Below are 20981 nucleotides of genomic sequence, written 5' to 3' on the forward strand. Positions count from 1 at the left end.
AGAACTGGATCACCTGTTAAGAGAAATAATGTTTCCTGTGTCCTTGCTCAGATCTTCTGCCAGAAATATTTTCAATGACTCCTGCTCAACTTCTTTAACACTGCTCTAAAAAGAAAGCAAAAGGATGGACCCTGTTAGAAAAAAGTGTGTACAATTTCAGCAGCAGCTTTCAGGGTTCTATGTTCCCCCTCATTCCTGGGCTGTTAAAAGACGCAGCTGTGGAATTTTATGGTGTCTTTTTTTCATCGTGTTCGGGAAGAAGATCAGAAGGCCTTGAGAGAAATCCTACTAGATGGTGTGATTATTCTAAACCAGACTATTAGAGTACCAAATATTTTGCATGCCTGGCAGGATGTGACGTATATCGTGGCATCTCTGACTCATCAGGCACAACAAAAGATTTCTTTTTTCCGGAAGTACTCTTTTGGTTTTTAGTCTGATGAAGGAATTCTGTGCATGAGACCAGAAATAGAAACTTTAAAGTGTGTTGGTTTGGAGGAACGAAAGGATTTTCTTGAAATTCAGTTTAGGGTACATGGAAGAGGCCAACAGCTTTCCCCTATTTTCTTTTGAAAAAGGCATCTATAGTTGCATTGTCAGGAGCAACAATCACAAAAATATTTTTTTCCACTGCAGAAATCTCAGAAAATTAGGGCGTTCCCACCAACTGTGTTCTTCTGTTTGTAAGGCACAATGACTCCTTTCTGCTGCTACCGACCAGCACTCTGATGGGGGTAATATTCCCAATCATTTTCTTTCATGACAGAAGATAACAAAAGACATGTGGGTGCTAAATATTGTCAAATATGGTTACAAAATTAGATTCCATTTTTCTCCACCTTCCATTCCACCAAAGATGTCAAAACCACTACACTTGACGTGACTGACCTAGGAGGTAAAAATTCCTCTTAAGAATACCACTATCAAGAAAGCACTCATGTTGCAGAAGAACAAGGGAATTTACTCCTGTTAATTCTTGGGTTAGAAGAAACGTCAGAACTTTGAGTTTGGTACCATCTGGATCTGAACTATACCAACAGACTGGTTAAAAGAGAAAAATTCTGAATTTTAGCTCTTTTATCATTTTATTCCTACCTTCAGTGCGGAGATTTGAAGGCATCAGCAGACTTCAAGATTCTTACGTTAACAATTCTCTGCTTTTGAGTTGGAAATTGCACATTATCAATTTCGTGTTCTCCTTTTTTGTCTGTGGTCTGTTCCAAGGGTTTGTTCCTGATATATGGTAGTGGTAGCAGCTGGGCTGTTGAGGAGGGAAATATTTGTCCACCCTTACTTGGATGACTAGCTAGTGAAAGTCTCTGAAACGTCAGGAAGCACTGCCATGCAACCTGAGTGTTAAGATCAGCTCATCAAGATCTGTTTTACATCCAATGAAAACAGTACAGTATTTATGTACCACAGAAGCCAAGCTACAAGCAAGCAATTTATTTGGAGGGAAAACTGTAATCCTTTATGTTCACAGATTGTTGATCTGTAAACAAAGTCAGACATGCATCATCCATTCTTGGCAGCATAACTTCATGCATTTGGCTAGTTCCAAATTCAAGTTGCCTTGCAGGCATTACAAGATGTAGCGATCACCCGAGGGGCCACCGCTAGGAAGGCACTAGGTAGACACCAACAAAACCCTCATCCAGGAAGCCGGTGGAAGAAAGGCCCGGGATACTACATGTCCCAGCATGCCATGGGCCGCCTCCAGGAAGTTAGGAACACCCTGTATATAAGCACCTCCTCCTCCAGAGGAACGTGCTTGACAATCCATGACCGAGAGGATATGGCGGATGGTGCTCCCCGCCGTATTCCAGCGAGAAGCATTTACAGCGTCTTTCCAGTCGTCAAAGCCCAGCCGAGTCGGAGGAACAGCGGAGCAGCCCTAGCGGAGCGGAAGAATTAGGTATTCGTGGGAAGGGCTGAAAGCGCGCTGCTTTTCTCTGTCTCCCTTCATCTTCATCTCGAAGGGAATTCCACTATAGCCGTGCCTGCCTTCTCAAGCCTCCCAGGGGTTTCGGAAGAAACCGTGAATCGGAACGCAACGAGCAGCGTTCTCACGCCGAGTCCAGTTCTCGGCAGCGAGTCCCTGTACTTTTGACCCGCTTTATGCCGACATAAGCCTTCCTGTACCCTTGCGGTAACGGGGCCAATTCTAAGGAAAAGAAGAAACGGTGACAGTAACCACTTCATAGATCCCCGGAGCGTGGTTCATTTCTATGCGCTGCAATACTTAAAGGGACCATTACCAGTTTTTTAGGAAGCCTTCCTTTTGTTGATTAACGAGACGTTCTGTAGGCGACTACAGACCCTTGGTTCTTTCTCGACCAGTGTTACTGCAGACATCATTATTTCATTTACGTGACTCTTGCAGGTGATATCAGACCCTCAGCCTCCTAGGCACTTTACACGAGGAGCGAGGAATAACGTCCTGGTTGCAGGGGAACCCTGGTGAGTGGGACGGGCAATCTAGGTAAAGAAGCACAGGGGCTATTAGCGAGCAAACAGTTAGGAAAACTATTAATCCTTGTTGTTTTATTCCCACTCCAGAGCAACCCACTCACGGGAAGTCCGGTCCTCACGAACAGCCCTGGGGAACACCTCACCTGCCACAACTACCCTTGTTGTTTTTTCCCCTTTTCCCCATTTCCCCTGGGGGCCTCCTCACGCAGTAGAGTGTTTTCTCACTGTGAGGGGGGGGCGCTTTTGGGAGGTGGGGATCACACAACTACCATCGTTCCTGCTGAGTCCCGCGACGAAGGTTAGTGGCTGTGATATCATTCAGGTCACTGACCCAGTACCTGACAGATTGTCAAGCCCAAGTTGGTCGCTCAGCCCGGACGATGGACACTAATGTGGTGTTGACCTCGCTGTTGGAGAGCATTACCGCTCTGCAGCAGGAGGTTCAAACATCTCGCTTAGAGAACCAGAATCTGCAAAAGGAAATGGGCACACTGCGCAGAGAGGTTGCAGGCCTCACCCGTAGGGGAACGGGGGGTATATCAGAGAAGCGACCCTGCCTCCTCCGGTTCGTACCATTCCTTCCCCGTCTCTTGGCACTCAAGGGGGAGGGTTCTTTGCCACTACCACACCCCCTTCACAACCAACGGACGCCATCCCTACTGTCCATGTAATACAGAACAGCGGCATTCCCCCGGCACCCCCAGAACGATTTTATGGGGAACCAAAGAAATTCGAAACCTTCCTGAACCAGTGCCGGCTCCATTTTCTCTGTAAGCCAGCTGTGTTTCACGAGGACACGGCCAAAACGGCCTTCATGATGTCCTATATGGGTGGCAACGCAGCCAGCTGGACCATCTCACTCATGGAACGAAATGATCCCGTTTTACATCGGTTCGTGGACTTCTGCACGGAGATGAGGAAGCTCTTCGACCGAAAGTCACACATGATGTCCTTAGACCGGGAGCTGCTCACGCTGCGACAAGGATCCCTTGATTTGTTGTCCTACATCACGGCTTTCAACCGACTGGTAGTAGAGACGGAGTGGCCACCAGAGAAGAGGACTACGTTATTCTACCAAGGACTTCGTGGGGAGTTAAAAGATGTCCTAGCCCAAGTAGTTCAGCTTCCCCAAACCTGTGAGGAACTGATCGATTTAACGGTCCAGCTTGACCAACGCCTCCAGGAACGCAAAGGGGATAGGAGCAAAGGGGACTCCCGGTTCGTCACCATTCGTCCACGGAACACTCCCGAGGAGCGGCCCAAGACTACCAACGAACCTGAACCTATGCAGATCGGGGGACTACGGGGGCCCCTTACTGTAGAAGAAAAGGAGAAAAGAAGGAGAATGAAACTCTGTTTATACTGTGGTAAGGGAGGGCATTTCATTCGGGAATGCAGAGCCCGGACGCCGCTCTCAGGACGAACCCCCGTCCCGCAGGTACATACCCTCCTGCAGCAGGAAGAAACGACGGAAAACTAACTTGCCCGAATCAGAAAGAGGTCCGTGGTTTGGGCAAACAGAATCTAGCGATCTCACCAGTACTAGCTGACACCCTCCAAACTGCTGTGGCTCACATGAATGTAAGGGTGTCCCTCATGGTTTCCACCAGAGAAGCAGTGGAAGTAGACGCTTTACTAGACTCCGGGGCGACAGGCAACTACATCGACCAGAAATTTGCCTTCCAGATAGGTGTGGACAGGGAAAAGAAAGCGGCACCCGAACACGTGATGGTGGTTGATGGCACCGCCCTGTCTTCAGGCCCTGTGCAGTACCGCACTATACCTCTCTTGATGACGTGCGGTCAGGATCACCATGAGTATATTCAATTCGATATCATTGACGCACCCCAACTCCGGCTCATTTTAGGCATGCCGTGGCTGACATTACACGATCCAGTGGTTTGTTGGGCAGCACGCACAGTCACCTTGACTTCGCCTTACTGCAGGTCGTATTGTACTCAGAAAGAGATTCCGCAAAAGAACGAAGAACAAACGGCTGCTGTACACCTGGCGTCAGCTTACATCCAACCTCTGCAAGGCGATGCCACCGCCTTACCGGAGCTTTATCATGAATATCGCTCTTTGTTTAATAAGCAGAAAGCAACCCAGTTACCACCCCATCGGGTGTATGATTGCTGCATTGAACTAGTACCAGGAGCCAACGTACCCTGTAGTAGGGTATATGCATTGACGGAGCCAGAAACACGTTATCTAAAGAACTACCTTGAGGAGAACCTTGCTTCAGGGTTCATTACACACTCATCGTCGCCTGCCTCGTCTCCTCTTTTCTTCATTCCGAAGAAAGACTGTGACGATTTACGTACATGCATCGACTACCGTGCTCTGAACAGAATCACCGTGAAAAATCGATATCCATTGCCACTCATTCCGGTGCTTCTGGATCAGTTGAAAGGGGCTCGGTACTTCACCAAACTCGATCTCAGAGGAGCTTACCACCTGGTGCGAGTAAAAAAGGGAGACGAGTGGAAGACCGTGTTCCGGACAAAGTTCGGTCTTTTTGAGTACAGGGTGATGCCCTTTGGACTATGCAACGCCCCTGCTGCCTTCCAATATTTTATGGATGAGGTTTTGCGGGGCTACCTGGACCGCTTTTGTATTGTCTACATTGACGATATTTTAATTTATTCACCAACATTCCAGGAACATGTGGACCATGTGAAGGCAGTCTTAGACCGGCTGAAGCATCATTCGTTGTACGCCAAGTTGGAGAAGTGTCTCTTTCATGCTCAAGAAGTGACCTTTCTGGGATATGTCGTCAACGCCCAGGGGTTTCAAATGGACGCCAGTAAAGTCGAAGCGATTACCAATTGGGAAACCCCGCAAGATGTGAAATCAGTACAGAGCTTTCTTGGCTTCTCCAATTACTACCGGCGGTTCATTCCCTCCTTCTCGAAGATCATTCATCCCATTTCCAGCCTACTCCGAAAAAATACCCCTTTTTTATGGGGTCCAGAGGCATCCCAAGCCTTCCAGCTTTTGAAGAACAAGTTCACACAGGCTCAAATACTGCGTCATCCAGACCCACAGCTCCCTTATATCTTGGAAGCAGACTCGTCATCTTATGCAGTGGGAGGAGTGTTGTCTCAACGACACCCAGAGACAGGACAAGTACACCCGATCGCCTACTACTCCAAGAAACTCACTCCCTGTGAAGTCAACTACACAATAACCGATAAGGAATTGTTAGCAATAAAGAGAGCATGCGAAGAGTCGCGACATTACCTATTGGGTGCGCTTCATACAGTGGAAATTTACACCGACCATCGGAATTTGTTGTTTGAAAAGACGGCAAAGGCCCTGACACCCCGGCAACTGCGTTGGACATTGTTCTTCTCAGATTAAGATTTAGTTATAAAATACAGACCAGGACCACAAAACGGAAAGGCCGATGCCTTGTCCCTCAGAGAAGAACCAGAGAACCAAAAAACAGAAGAAGAGGCTGAGCCTCCCTTCATCTTGTCGGAAGCAGTATTCCCGGAACAAACCATCGCACTCATAACCTCTCAGGATTTTCTTGAAGATTTACGCGTGTCAGTAGCCGAGGGTGACGTCCAGGCCTGGGTGAATGAGGACCCTGAACACCGATCGCTCGTCAGAGATTTGGCGTACCATTACCATGCCTTGTACATCCCGGACACGCTGCTACAACAACGAGTACTAGCCTGGGGGCATGACTCCACACTGGGTGGACATGCAGGAATCTATAAGACCATAGCCTGTGTGGAACGATCCTTTTGGTGGCCATCACTGAGAAAAGTCGTTAAAACCTATGTAGGTACATGTGCAACGTGTGCTCAGGGAAAGGCAAGTCACACCAAACCTCCAGGTCTGCTACGAAACCTCCCTATCCCTCCATGACCCTGGCATACCATCTCGATGGATTTCATTGTGGACATGCCCCCCTGTGATGGGAATACCGTAGTGCTAGTCATCGTAGATCACCTGACAAAGATGGGGCATTTTATAGCACTGGCTCACCTACCTACATCAGCCGAATTAGCCAGAGTATTCCTCCAACATGTAGTGAGGGCTCACGGAATTCCCAACGCATTAATCACAGACAGAGGAACGCAATTCACGTCCCGTTTTTGGAAGGCCCTATGCAAAACGTTGACCATTGAGGCCCGGCTTTCCTCCAGTTACCACCCTCAGACGGATGGGAAAACGGAGCGCCTAAATCAGACCCTGGAGCAGTATCTGCGCTGTTTTACCTTACAGAACACCCTGAACTGGTCCACCTTGTTATGGATGGCCGAATTTGCCTACAACAACGCTACGCATACAACACTGGGGTGTTCTCCTTTCTTCTGTAGTTATGGCTACCATCCTAACATGCTCCCTTTTGAATGGCCCACCACCTCGAGATTGCCCAGTATTCAAGAACATCATGCCCATCTGCGGGCGGTGTTGATTGAGGCCAAAGTACAACTTAAGGCGGCTCAAGGCGCTCAAAAACGTAACGCAGACAAAAGACGGACGCCTGAACCCAAGTATCAAGTGGGGGATAAAGTGTGGTTATCCACAAAAAACTTGCATCTGAAAGGAATTACCAGGTTGAAACCCAAGTACGTGGGGCCGTATTCCATTGAAGAAATCATAAATCCCGTTGCAATGAGACTGTCTTTACCTACTTCATGGCACATTCACCCTGTATTTCATGTGTCCCTGCTTCGACCATGCCCTCTAACAATGAGACTCCCCGATAAGCCACTCCCTGTAGAGATAGACGGGCAGGATGAATACGAAGTTAGAGAGCTCCTGGACTCCAGATTGGTCAGAGGGCGGGTGCAATACTTGGTAGATTGGAAGGGGTTCGGGGTGGAGGACAGAACATGGGAACCCGTAAACAACCTCCATTGTCCCGAATTGATGGAACAGTTTCATGCCGCTCACCCTGGTAAACCAGGACGCCCGCCGAGTCGGCGGTCCTTGAAAGGGGGTACTGTAGCGATCACCCGAGGGGCCACCGCTAGGAAGGCACTAGGTAGACACCAACAAAACCCTCATCCAGGAAGCCGGTGGAAGAAAGGCCCGGGATACTACATGTCCCAGCATGCCATGGGCCGCCTCCAAAGGAAGTTGGGAACACCCTGTATATAAGCACCTCCTCCTCCAGAGGAAGGTGCTTGACAATCCATGACCGAGAGGATATGGCGGATGGTGCTCCCCGCCGGATTCCAGCGAGAAGCATTTACAGCGTCTTTCCAGTCGTCGAAGCCCAGCCGAGTCGGAGGAACAGCGGAGCAGCCCTAGCGGAGCGGAAGAATTAGGTATTCGTGGGAAGGGCTGAAAGCGTGCTGCTTTTCTCTGTCTCCCTTCATCTTCATCTCAAAGGGAATTCCACTATAGCCGTGCCTGCCTTCTCAAGCCTCCCAGGGGTTTCGGAAGAAACCGTGAATCGGAACGCAACGAGCAGCGTTCTCACGCAGAGTCCAGTTCTCGGCAGCGAGTCCCTGTACTTTTGACCCGCTTTATGCCGACATAAGCCTGCCTGTACCCTTGCGGTAACGGGGCCAATTCTAAGGAAAAGAAGAAACGGTGACAGTAACCACTTCATAGATCCCCGGAGCGTGGTTCATTTCTATGCGCTGCAATACTTAAAGGGACCATTACCAGTTTATTAGGAAGCCTTCCTTTTGTTGATTAACGAGACGTTCTGTAGGCGACTACAGACCCTTGGTTCTTTCTCGACCAGTGTTACTGCAGACATCATTATTTCATTTACGTGACTCTTGCAGGTGATATCAGACCCTCAGCCTCCTAGGCACTTTACACGAGGAGTGAGGAATAACGTCCTGGTTGCAGGGGAACCCTGGTGAGTGAGACGGGCAATCTAGGTAAAGAAGCACAGGGGCTATTAGCGAGCAAACAGTTAGGAGAACTATTAATCCTTGTTGTTTTATTCCCACTCCAGAGCAACCCACTCACGGGAAGTCCGGTCCTCACGAACAGCCCTGGGGAACACCTCACCTGCCACAACTACCCTTGTTGTTTTTTCCCCTTTTCCCCATTTCCCCTGGGGGCCTCCTCACGCAGTAGAGTGTTTTCTCACTGTGAGGGGGGGGGCGCTTTTGGGAGGTGGGGATCACACAACTACCATCGTTCCTGCTGAGTCCCGCGACGAAGGTTAGTGGCTGTGATATCATTCAGGTCACTGACCCAGTACCTGACACAAGAATACCTAGAAGACCAATGGTGTCATTGGACAGGGGACTGGAAAGAGACCATAACTTTGAACAACTCTGCCTTTCAGTCTCACAGGCGTTGGTCAACTGAGCCAAAATACTGAAGGGAATAATTTTCCAGAGAGTATAAATGGGGCAGCATATTACTTTTTAAGGTGTCGCAAAGTCACACCAGAGGCATGACATGCCTTTCTGCCAGTAACAAGAGCACTATAGCAGGCCAACATCCCATGCGCAATGCTATATCTGGCCTTGCTGCGGATCACTGTAAATGGAAAACTCCACATCTTCAACATATTCACACAAGCCACAGACTTTGAGAAAAGGGTCAAGAATCATAGACCTGGGATGACCCTACCCTGGAGAGTCACACTGCCCTAAAAAGAAAAGATAAGGATTAACTGTGACTGTACTCGTAAAAGCCCTCCATCTCTGTTAGTACGAGCATATAGAACCCTATGAAGTAGCTTGGAGATCCACATAAGTTCCGAATGATCCACCAATTGTAGTGTAAATGAAGCAATACCTCGGAGTTTGTAAGTTGAGCTACGTTTAGCCACCACACAGTCACAGTACTACCGTAAACTTGATCACATGTAATATCAGGTGTTTAAATAATATTCAGAAGGTAGACACTAGATTACCTTGGTTGACATAATATCCAAATTGCACTTCTACAAGAAACCCCTCACACTGCCCAGATTTGCAACAAGACTGTCTGAGCATTACCTGTTTACATCTTAGCTATGCCAGGAGCATGGTGATAGTGATCAAGAAAGTTACTCCAATCATGCCCAAACAATTGAAGGAAGATGCTGAATGCCAATCTGTCGTCATTTATGTAATTGGAGGTAGTCCTCCTCACTATTGTTAGCACCAATCATCCGAATACAGACTCTCCTGATTTTTTCTACCAAATAGCTGCTACGCTAGCCACTATGCAGCCTGGCCTGGTTATATGGGAATGTACTTTTAATGTCCTACTAAACCCCTTGCTCGACAGACTATCTGCTATGCAGGCCGCCCATACCAAGCTGCCAAATTGCACATCCCGATTATAGAGAATATACATTTTTTTACATATGGCATTTCCGCAACGCCGCTGCTCAAGATTACATACATTTCTCTTCAGTGGATTGCACTTCATCACGTCTTGACTTTTGGCTCACCACTAAAAACATGGACTCATGGGTAGTGGGTGTAAGAATTATGGCTAGAACATTTTCAGCTAACTCCTAGTTGTACCTAGCAATGAACTTCCCTACTGCCTATAGACAGCCGAAACAATAGCGGTTATCATCAGATGCCCTATTAGGCTTTGTCTTTCGTGAGGGGCTTAGAACAGCCATAGTGGACTATTTTCAGATTAATGTAGACTCTATACACAGCCCAGGCACAATCTGGGAAGCTTTCAAGGCTAATGTAATTAGAATGGGGATCGTCATCTCTAAACTAGCAGGTATTCTTATGTCCCTCCGCTCAAGACTGTCCAATGTAGAACAATGATGCCCACTTTGGAGGCTAATCTTAACCCTCATTCTCCCGCCGCTGCACTAGCAGGAACTGCTGATCACACACAATATTACTGATGTAAGAAACTGGGTTGTTGGTTCACTGAGGTGTGAGCCCTGGTTACGCAGCAACCACAATACAAGTCAGAGTAGGACATAAGCAAGCCCCTAATTAACCTGTACTCACCCCTTGGTAGCTTGGCACAGAGCAGTGAGGTTTAACCTTAGAGGCAATATGTAAAATATTTGTGCAACAATTCAAGCAGTACCCCAGTGAAAACACATCACAAAAGGAGCCCACAACAGAGTCAGGCAAATAGGGCAAATTTCAATAAATAAAACAAGAGCGAAACAACAAAATCTAATTAGTAGATCCGACAATATTCAATTTGAAGGTTTTTTAAGTAAATAGTGTCAGGAGGTGTAAAGCGCCAACTGTGGATATCTGGTCGCGCCGGACTGGGAGAAAGTCACAAGTTCAAGCTGACCATGATAAAGGGCGGCCCGGCTCCAGGAACCCAGTTAGGCCTCCTGAGCAAAAGTACCCAGAATCCTGGTTTGTGGTCCTCGTCGAAGATGCGTTGTGCAGCTGAGGCAATGCATCAGTTCGAGATGTGGAGAGGCTGCAATACAATAGCCTGCTGCATCGGTGGCAAAAATCCCGTCAACTGGGCTTGCGATGTGAAGTCTAGCATCAAGTATGCAGCGCGCGGTCGGGGTGATGCTTCAGTTCTGAAGAGCTGCGAGGATGCAACATGGAGTCTGGCATTGCTGACAAGGCTGCCATCGACGAGAGATGTGAGGGCTTGTGCCAGTGCACAGAGGCAGTTCTGAAGGCAATGCGGGCTGCAGGATGTTGCAGGTTTTTGCGACCGGTCCAATCCACGCAGCAGCAGAGAAGTGTTGGTTCGGCTCGCGGTTGCGCCGCACAGCAGTGGAATCCACAGAAGCTGATAAAGCATCTTAGATGGGGGTGGCACCACTTGACAGGGTAGTCTCACAGATGGCAGAGTCCAGGTGCAGATGCAAGGTTGTTGGAACCCTGTTATTCCCTGAACCTTCAGATCAGGAGGCCAGCCAGCTATCCCTTGGAGTCTCTCTGGGTTCTGAGTTCAAGAGATGCAGGTCCAGTCCTTCTCACCCAGGCAGTAGGGCAGCAGGCAGCAGCTAGCAAGTCAGCACAGCAGAGCAGGAGTCCAACAGAGTGCAGTCCTGCGCTCCAGTCCAGCCGAGTGCAGTCCATCAAAGTGGCAGCCGTTTAAAAGCACAGCAGTCCTTCCTCCTGGCAGAGTATCCAGAGGTCTAGAAGTGTACTGAATTTGTGGTGTCTGAGGTCCATTATTTATACCCAGATTTCCCTTTGAAGTGGGGGAGAAGTTTCTAGATGCTTCCCTTTGAAGTCCCCTGGCATCCTGCTTTCCCTATCCTGGATCCAAACTAACTACAGCCTTTTGTGTAGGGGCAGGACACATCCTATTCTGGTGTAAGTGAGGCAGCGCCCAGCAACTCCCACCCCTCCTGCCAGTGATGGCCCATTTAGGCACAACTTAGCTTCCTACTGTGTGTGACTGTTTATGAGGAATACTGAAAGCCCAACTGCCAGCTAAACCCAGTCATGTGACCAGAGACATGTTACAGGCACTAAATGGATAATGCAGAAAAATGCCAACTTTCTAAAAGTGGTACAAAAGGGGGTGGTGATGGACGGAGCATCAGAACCAATCAAACACTCACACCCAGTCAACAGATCTGGGTTTGATCCATCACCGGTCTTTAGCCCACTCTGCCACCCCAGTTCAGACATGGCCATATGCAAATCAATCTGACCCTGTGCCTCATGGGAACAGTCCAGCCCGAACTGCCAAGCCATGCCTTCCCTGGATCGGAAACAAGCTTCCTAGGACCGGTTTCTGGCATTTCAGCCGTCTTCAGCCAGGCTTGCTTGAATCCAGTGGCAAAGTGAGCAAGGGACTCACGTCTGAGCATACCCTGCCAACTTATGGCGAACAAAGCGGTACAAAAGGGGGTGGTGATGGACTGGGGTGGCGTAGTGGGCAAAAGAACGATGGATTTAACCCAGATCTCTTGACTGGGGGAGAATGTCTGCATTGCCAGCATTCCGTCCATCATTTGTTTGTTGTAACGCTTTTCGCCCTAAGTGGGATGGGTATGCCCAGACGTGGGTCCCGTGCTCACTACGCCACTGGAGTCAAGCTATCCTGGCTGATGACGGCTGATAGCCAGAAACCGGTCCTAGGATGCTTGATTCCGGTCCAGGGAAGACATGGCTTGGCAGTTCGGGCTGGACTGTTCCCATGAGGCACAGGGTCAAGACTGATTTGCATATGGCCATGTCTGAACTGGGGTGGCGTAGTGGGCAAAAAAACGATGGATTTAACCCAGATCTCTTGACTGGGGGAGAATGTCTGCATTGCCAGCATTCCGTCCATCATTTGTTTGTTGTGACGCTTTTCGCCCTAAGTGGGATGGGTATGCCCAGACGTGGGTCCCGTGCTCACTACGCCACTGGAGTCAAGCTATCCTGGCTGATGATGGCTGATAGCCAGAAACCGGTCCTAGGATGCTTGATTCCGGTCCAGGGAAGACGTGGCTTGGCAGTTCGGGCTGGACTGTTCCCATGAGGCACAGGGTCAAGACTGATTTGCATATGGCCATGTCTGAACTGGGGTGGCGTAGTGGGCAAAAGAACGATGGATTTAACCCAGATCTCTTGACTGGGGGATAAATGTCTGCATTGCCAGCATTCCGTCCATCATTTGTTTGTTGTAACGCTTTTCGCCCTAAGTGGGATGGGTATGCGCAGACGTGGGTCCCGTGCTCACTACGCCACTGGAGTCAAGCTATCCTGGCTGATGACGGCTGATAGCCAGAAACCGGTCCTAGGATGCTTGATTCCGGTCCAGGGAAGACATGGCTTGGCAGTTCGGGCTAGACTGTTCCCATGAGGCACAGGGTCAAGACTGATTTGCATATGGCCATGTCTGAACTGGGGTGGCGTAGTGGGCAAAAGAACAATGGATTTAACCCAGATCTCTTGACTGGGGGAGAATGTCTGCATTGCCAGCATTCCGTCTATCATTTGTTTGTTGTAACGCTTTTCGCCCTAAGTGGGATGGGTATGCCCAGACGTGGGTCCCGTGCTCACTACGCCACTGGAGTCAAGCTATCCTGGCTGATGACGGCTGATAGCCAGAAACCGGTCCTAGGATGCTTGATTCCGGTCCAGGGAAGACATGGCTTGGCAGTTCGGGCTGGACTGTTCCCATGAGGCACAGGGTCAAGACTGATTTGCATATGGCCATGTCTGAACTGGGGTGGCGTAGTGGGCAAAAGAACGATGGATTTAACCCAGATCTCTTGACTGGGGGAGAATGTCTGCATTGCCAGCATTCCGTCCATCATTTGTTTGTTGTAACAACTTTCTAAAAGTGGCATCTTCAAAATGTTAGCTTAAAATCCAACTTCACCATAAGTTAGTATTTTAAATTGAGATTCCAGAGACACCAAACCTTAACTGTTTATCTCTTCCCAATTGGAAATTACACTTCTAAAACACAATAACGCAACTCCAATGTTATCATCCAATGGGAGAGCTAGGCCTTGCTGTAGTGAAAAACATATTTAAAAGAGTTTTTCACTATAAGGACATATCAGAACTTAATAGTATATGTCCTAGTTTTCTAAGTACCTTGAGCTGTCCTAGGCCTACCATTGGGGTGACTTACATGTATTAAAAAGGGAAGGTTTGGGCCTGGCAAAAGGTTTACTGTGAACTGTGGGCACGAAGAACACTCCGTGCTCTTGAGAAGCACACTGCAAAATGAACCTAGAAGGTTTCAACCATAACTGTCATAACTTTAAATAAATGAAAAAAAGAAAATCTAAATTCAAAACATCGCGTAAACTTTCTTTTATGTTTACGATACAAGCTTATATCAGAATGTTTGCAATTGTTTCAAATCAAAATTGTTGATTCAAATCATTTGAACTTAATCACATAAATCAGGTGCTACTGCATCAAATACATGTTAATCAATGCTTTTTTACAACCCCAATGCATTTCGGGTGATATCCTTCTTCAGGGGTAATAAAGTAGAAACAAACATTTCCTTCAGAAGGCCTCCTGCCGGAGCACAAAAGGAAAGATCAAAATCAGAAATCCATAGCATTTCATGTAGCATGATTTCATTGTTACAGGTGATGATTGGTTTATCACTATTCACAAACACATAGACCAGAGCTGCTCCAGTGTGTTACAAACTTAAAACTGTACTTATAGTGAACTATACAATCACCCAGTAAATGGCAATGAACCAGATTATGTTGAAACATGCAGTGATGAGTTATCGGTGGCAGAAGACAGGCCTCATTACTCATCCAGACAAGAAACGTTTCTCATCATGCCAACCTCGTGAAAAGCGGTGACCTAATTGATGAAGTGCCGAACTGTGTCATGCAACACTGAGCCATCAGCTGCCCCGTTTGAAACTGGTGTTGCCCTTGGAGCTGCGTTGTGGGCAAGCCGGTGCACCTGTGGTGCTGCGGTGAGGGGCAATAACGAAATACATGGCACTTTGAAAGAGGAGGAGGTCGAGACCTGTGATCCGGGCCCGGCCGTTGTGCACACGGACTGCCGTGCTCACTGCGGGCCTGGTGACTGGAGAACCCGGCGACGGGTCGGCGACTTGAGTCTGAGACCCCACCGCGAGGTCTCACATACTGGTGCCTGTGGGTTTAATATTGCCCCCCCCCCCTCTTAATATCTCGCTAAGGTCACTGAGCCGGTCGGGGTGTGGTGGAGAGGGGCGAAGACTTGTATAGTCCCAGCGCTGCAGAAGATTACAAGCATCCACAGATTGTGTCTCACTTGAAGGTCTTGGACGTGACCAGTGGATCCCATGCATGGATTGAGAGGTGAGGAGCGGTGGGCACACAGTCAACATGAGTGGGAAGGGCACCAAGCAGTCACAGCAAAGCAGACTGGATAAAAACACCTTTTCTAAAGCGACTGTTCCTGCAGCCTCTTCGCTAGATGAGCCAACAGGAGACGCAGAGGATGGTCCCCCCGGCCTCTCCTTGAAGGATGTCATGGAGGTGATAGCTGGGGTTCGCACCTCGATGGAACAGAGAACGGACGCAATAGCAGTTGAAATGACTCTCATCAGGGCGGACTTTGCATAAATGAGGGAGAAGGTCCAACAGCTCCAGGTGACCACGACCAGCCTTGTCGAGGATGTCTCGCAGTTCCAAACCGAACTCCACAGCCTGCAGTCCTTCCGAAAATATGCGGAGGACAAGCGGGATGATTACGAGGGGCGCTCCCGGCGCAACAACGTTTGCATTATTGGTGTGCCGGAGAGGGCGGAGGGGCAGACGCCTGACCTCTTTGTCGAGGAACTGATACTTAAACATCTTTGCCCTAAGGGACTGTCCGAGTTCTTTGTAGTGGAACGAGCGCACAGGGTCCACGGGGGATGTCCGAAGCCTGGGCCCCCCCCCCCCCGACTCCTTCTGGCTAGGCTGCTTAATTTCCGCAACCGGGACACAATCCTGCAGTGCGCCGGGGCAGCTCCCCCTCTCAAATATGAAAACGCAGTCATTTCCTTTTTTACGGAATTCACTCAAGCCGTCCAGAAACAAAGAAGATCCTTCCTTACTGTCAAAAAGAAACTCAGAGATAAAGGCCTCAAATACGCCATGCTCTTCCCGGCTAGGTTGCGGGTTGAGGTGGATGGCAAGCATGGATCTTCGACCGTGCTGAAGACGTGGAGGACTGGTTGGAAGGTTGGAGAGATGGGACTGACCACAACGCCCACTGAGCCCGCTCTGGTGGGAGACTCTGATCATAGGGTGGGCCTACCTGTGTAGTCTCAATCATCTGTTTTGTTCCTGATCTTGAGCAGCGTTGGGCCGACCCCAGGGGTAGCCCTGACGGTCAAGAGGTACATCGAATGTCCTAATTCTCATTGGGCCTTTTTTTGTTCCAAAAGACACTGGAGACCGCCCCATACGGGGTATGATACTGTTTGATATTGTCAATTGTGGTTGGGCTCGGGATGGAGCACCTTCCTCTTTTCCCCACATTTAGATACTTAGTTTTGTGGGTTGGGTGACAGGCACTCTGCAGGTTACTTTCATGGGTAGTTTTAGGCCCAGTGTGCAGGGGAGCAGGGAGGGGGGTGGTTGGAATTGGGAGTGGGTGGGGGGTTCGTTTGTTCTAGTTAATTCGGCAGCACTAACTATGATGGCCCTCAAACGGAAACCTGCACCTGACACCACCTATGGATACACAGTGGGATAGGAGTCTCACCTTGATGAGTTGGAACGTCAATGGGCTTGGTGATAGGGTAAAGCGCACCTTAGTCCTCCTATATCTTAAACGCCACTCCTCGGATGTGGTTTTTCTCCAGGAGACACAGCTCATGGGTAACTCCTGCAGGGCGCTAAACAGGTCGGGGTATAGGCTGATAACTCATTCTGGTTTCACCTCTGGATCCAGGGTGGTGGGAATCCTGATCAAAAACGCTTTTCCTTTTTATGTACAAACAACACGCACTGATGAGTGGGGCAGGTACGCCGCGGTGACGGGGCAGTGGGAGGGCAACACCCTCACCTTGATGTCGGTATATGTCCCACCAGGCCTGCAGACGCAAACCTTTCCCGACCCAGGAACACAGTTGCTTTCCCTTACCGAAGGTCTCCTACTGGTGGGAGGTGATTTCAACGCTATTGTCTCTGGTTCCCTTGACCGTCACCCCCCTCGCGACATTGGCCCCTCGTATCGTTAGCTCTCAGATTTTTTGGAGTCCTTTGGCCTATCTGATTATTGGCGGACACTCCATTCTAGCGACATCCAGTACACATTCTTCTCAGGAGCGCATCGAAGCTTCTCTCGCATTGATTATCACATAACCCCCGCAGCCCAAGCCACACACATCCGTGAGATCCAACACCTAGCTCCTGGCCTGGTTGGACAAGAAGGAACGGGTTAACAGGATGGTTCAGGAGCTGTCCGATGAGGAGGGTGGAGTTTACACCGATCCCATGACATAGTCCGCGAGTTTACTGCACACTATGACAAAATTTACCAATCTAATTCGCCACTCCTTGAAGAGGATTCTATGGGCCTCCTTCGTGATATCCATTTGCCCACTCTCTCTGAGGAAGACACAAAATTCCTTGATAGTGACATAACTAACGATGAAATCGCCCTGGCAATTAGGAGCTTACGTCCGGGAAAGGTGCTTGGGCCAAATGACCTGCCCATTGAGCTTTACAAGCTGCGTCCCGACGGCCTCGCCCTGTTTCTCCGAACCATGTTTGAGCAGAGTTGACGTGTGGGTGTCCTTCCTCCGGATCAGAGACTGGCATCCCTTGTCGTCATTCCAAAGGAGGGGAACCCAGAAACAAATGCACCTCCTACAGGCCGATCTGCCTCTTGAATGCGGAGCCCAAGATTCTTGCCAAACTCCTGGCCACACGTCTATCTCGGTGATAACGACATTGTTTCACCCGGATCAGTCGGGCTTTATGCCCCACCGTAACACGGCCCTTAATTTACGCAGGGTCCACGGAGTGTTGGGAAGGGCGGATACTATTAACGAGCCTGCGGTGATTGTGTCACTAGACGCCTCCATGGCCTTTGATACCATAGAGTGGCCATACCTGCTAGCTGTCCTTGCCAAACTGGGGTTTGGACCGGTCTTTATATCATGGATTAGGCTTCTATACTCGAAACCTATGGCTCAGGTGCTAACAGTAAGCGATCAGACCCTTTCCAGCTGCATCGTGGGACCAGACAGGGGTGCACACTGTCCCCTCTGCTGTTTGCCCTCGCCCTAGAGCCACTGGCGGCCTGGATCCGCGCAGACCTGATGATTCGTGGATTGTGGTGGTCAAAAGACTGGGAGGACCGAATCTCGCTCTATGCAGATGATGTTCTCCTCTATCTAGCCTCCCCCCAAAAAGCTTTAATTTGTGTGCTGGATATCTTCACAACTTTTGGCAAATATTCGGGCTATTTGATCAATTGGAGCAAGTCACTTATATTTGTACTGGGATGCGCAGCTCCCTCATTGCCTAGAACTTGCCCGATGCAGACGGTGAGGGATGGTTTCCGCTATCTTGGGATCTATATCACCGTTGACCCTAAACTCAGATATGAACGGAACCTGGTCCCGCCCCTGTAGCGCCTTAGGAGGGATGTGTCAGGTTGGAAGACTTTGCCGCTCTCGCTGTTGGGTAGAGCAGTACTATTTAAAATGATGTTGTTGCCCCGGCTGCTATATGCCTTGCAAAATTATCCAGATCCGGTCCCTGCATGGTATTTCAGAGAAATCGAGGGGCTGCAAAGAGCTTCTGTGGGAATGGAGGCCCAGAATAGCACTTAACAAATTGGTCCTGAACTGGTACGATGGAGGTATCAGCCTCCCTGACATTCGGAAATTTTATTGGGCTTCCCACCTGGCGGCCATCAATCAATGCACATATCGCCAGCCAGATGACCCGGCTTTCACTATGGACAGGTGGCTATTGCCCGGAGGGAATTATAATAGAGCCTTGTATTCCAACCCCCGGAGACTCTCCCTCACTGGCCCCACCAAACACTCTGTTATTATTTGGCACTCCATCAATAAAAGCTTAGGTTGGGACCGGAAGCTCACGCTGGCTACCCCTATGTGTGAGTCTAAACTGTTGGCTAACCTCTGGTCCACGAAAGGCTTTGATAAGTGGGACCCGATTGGTATATCCCATCTGGGTGATCTCTGGGTAAAGGGTGCTATGGTCCCCTTTGCCACACTTCAACAACAGTTCGAGCTCTCTGGTACGTAACTCTTCCGCTATATGCAGATTCGACATGCTATCACCACTGCTTTGAAGAAAGGCACATCTCCCCCAGAATCATCACCATTAGAAGACCGTTTGCTGGATGGCTACCTTCCCCAAAAATGCGATCTCCCTTACATACAAGAAACTGATTAACAATACCCCTGACCCACTAGGGCACTTGCGTGAGTGCTGGGGGAGTGACGGTTTGGAGTTTGATGACGAAGAGTGGCGGGAGGCGGTTGCCTCACCTAGGGAGGTGGCTATCTCGGCACGTCTGCGATTGGCCCAGTTCAAGATACTTCCCAGAACATATATCACGGGGCCCCAACTAGTCCATATGGGGAGGAGTGAAGAGGGTGATTGCAGACTCCGTTGTGGGCACGCGGGTACCTTCATCCACATAATATGGGAATGTGATTAGATACAAAAGTATTAGCGGGAAATACATGAGGTGATGGAGGAGGTGCTGCATAAAACCATTCGTCCGGAGGCTAAACGATGTCTTCTAAACATGTGGGGGCCCACTGATTTAACTAGTATGGAGAGGCTTTGGGCTACATTGGGGGCAATGGTGGCCAAACGAGATATAGCCCGGCAGTGGGGAGTGGCTGCTCCACCTACCCGGGCCTCCTGGAAGAGTCTAGACTGGTGCATGTTCAGGGAGAAGACTGTACATGTAGCACGAGGATGCCCCAGAAAGTGGTCTGCGGTGTGGTCTGGGTGGAACGACTATAGGGGAGGAATCTGCGTATCCCCTGTGCATTCCTCAGAGGAGGAACCACTGTCCCCTTGATGCAACTCAGACGATAAATTGTCACCATTGGAATCATGTAGATTGTTTGACTGTTACCACCATTGTGTTGTCCCATGATGAATGTGCTAATGCCGTTTGTTTCTGCATTTGTCTTTTTGTCTAATAAAATAAAAAAATGTTTAAAAAAAAAAAAAGGTGGAGGGTGAAGGCAAAAGAATTGGGGCCGACCCTGCAGAGAGAGCGAAGTCCAACAAACGAAGTAGCAGATAGTGAAATTGACTTGCTGAGCAAGTTTCACGTAGGGTGTGTTTATGGCAAAGTTGACTGACCAGGGGGATCTCTAGCAGCCTTGATGTACAAAACATGGGCAGCGATGATAGTTTTGAAACACCAAATTCCCATGGCACCCAGAGTATTTGATTCAATGTGTATTTTGTGGACTTTTGAAGACTACTACACAAGCGCATATGTATATACCTGTGACACTAGTGCAGAGCTCAGTAGAGGACATAGCGATGGCCTGGGTCACAAATGCTCATTTGGACTACCTGGCATGCCCTATCACAGCCGCAGAAATCAAGGACACTATTTAAAGTATGCTGAATGGCAAGGTTCCTGCTAGCAGTGGGGTGGCGGCAGAATTCTACTAAGAGTTTGTGGTGCTCATTTCACCCCCACTTCCTCAGCACATATCATGAGATTTTTACATCGGCGCAGCTTCTATACATTATGCGTAAGGCCTTATTGATTACGTAGGCTAACGCCGGCAAAAACTCCACTAGTTGTCCTTCATACAGGGTCCCATTGTTAATTAGTACTGAAACCAAAATATGGCTAAATTATTAGCAAATCCTCTTCTCCTTCTGATGTCTTCTGTAGTGCTCCCAGAACAGTCTTGGTTAATTCCCAGGAGAAACACACTGCACAACCTCTACACTATATTTTCACCTACACATCAACTCACACCCAGAAATAAAGGCAGTGTTACTAGACGCGGGCAAAAGTGTTTGACTCTATCAAATGAGTATACTACTTTCAAGTTGAGTTTGGTAGGCATGGGCCCAATATTCATCAAATGCGTAAGAATGCTCTACACTAACACCAAGTTCAGAGTTAACAATATGCTGTTGCACTCAATCAATCAACATTCAGCTTGGCAGCCTGTACCCTTTGTTATTTGCCATTGGA

At 48.9% G+C, this 20981-nt stretch overlaps 1 protein-coding gene across 1 annotated transcript in view; it reads left to right on the plus strand.

Moving 5' to 3' along the window:
• Positions 1-20981, plus strand: part of SNAP47 (synaptosome associated protein 47) — a 172420-nt gene that overhangs the window by 52232 nt on the left and 99207 nt on the right. The window lies entirely within an intron of this gene.

The sequence above is a fragment of the Triturus cristatus genome, chromosome 10 (genome assembly GCF_964204655.1).
Source record: "Triturus cristatus chromosome 10, aTriCri1.1, whole genome shotgun sequence".
In the NCBI taxonomy this organism is placed as follows: Eukaryota; Metazoa; Chordata; class Amphibia; order Caudata; family Salamandridae; genus Triturus; species Triturus cristatus.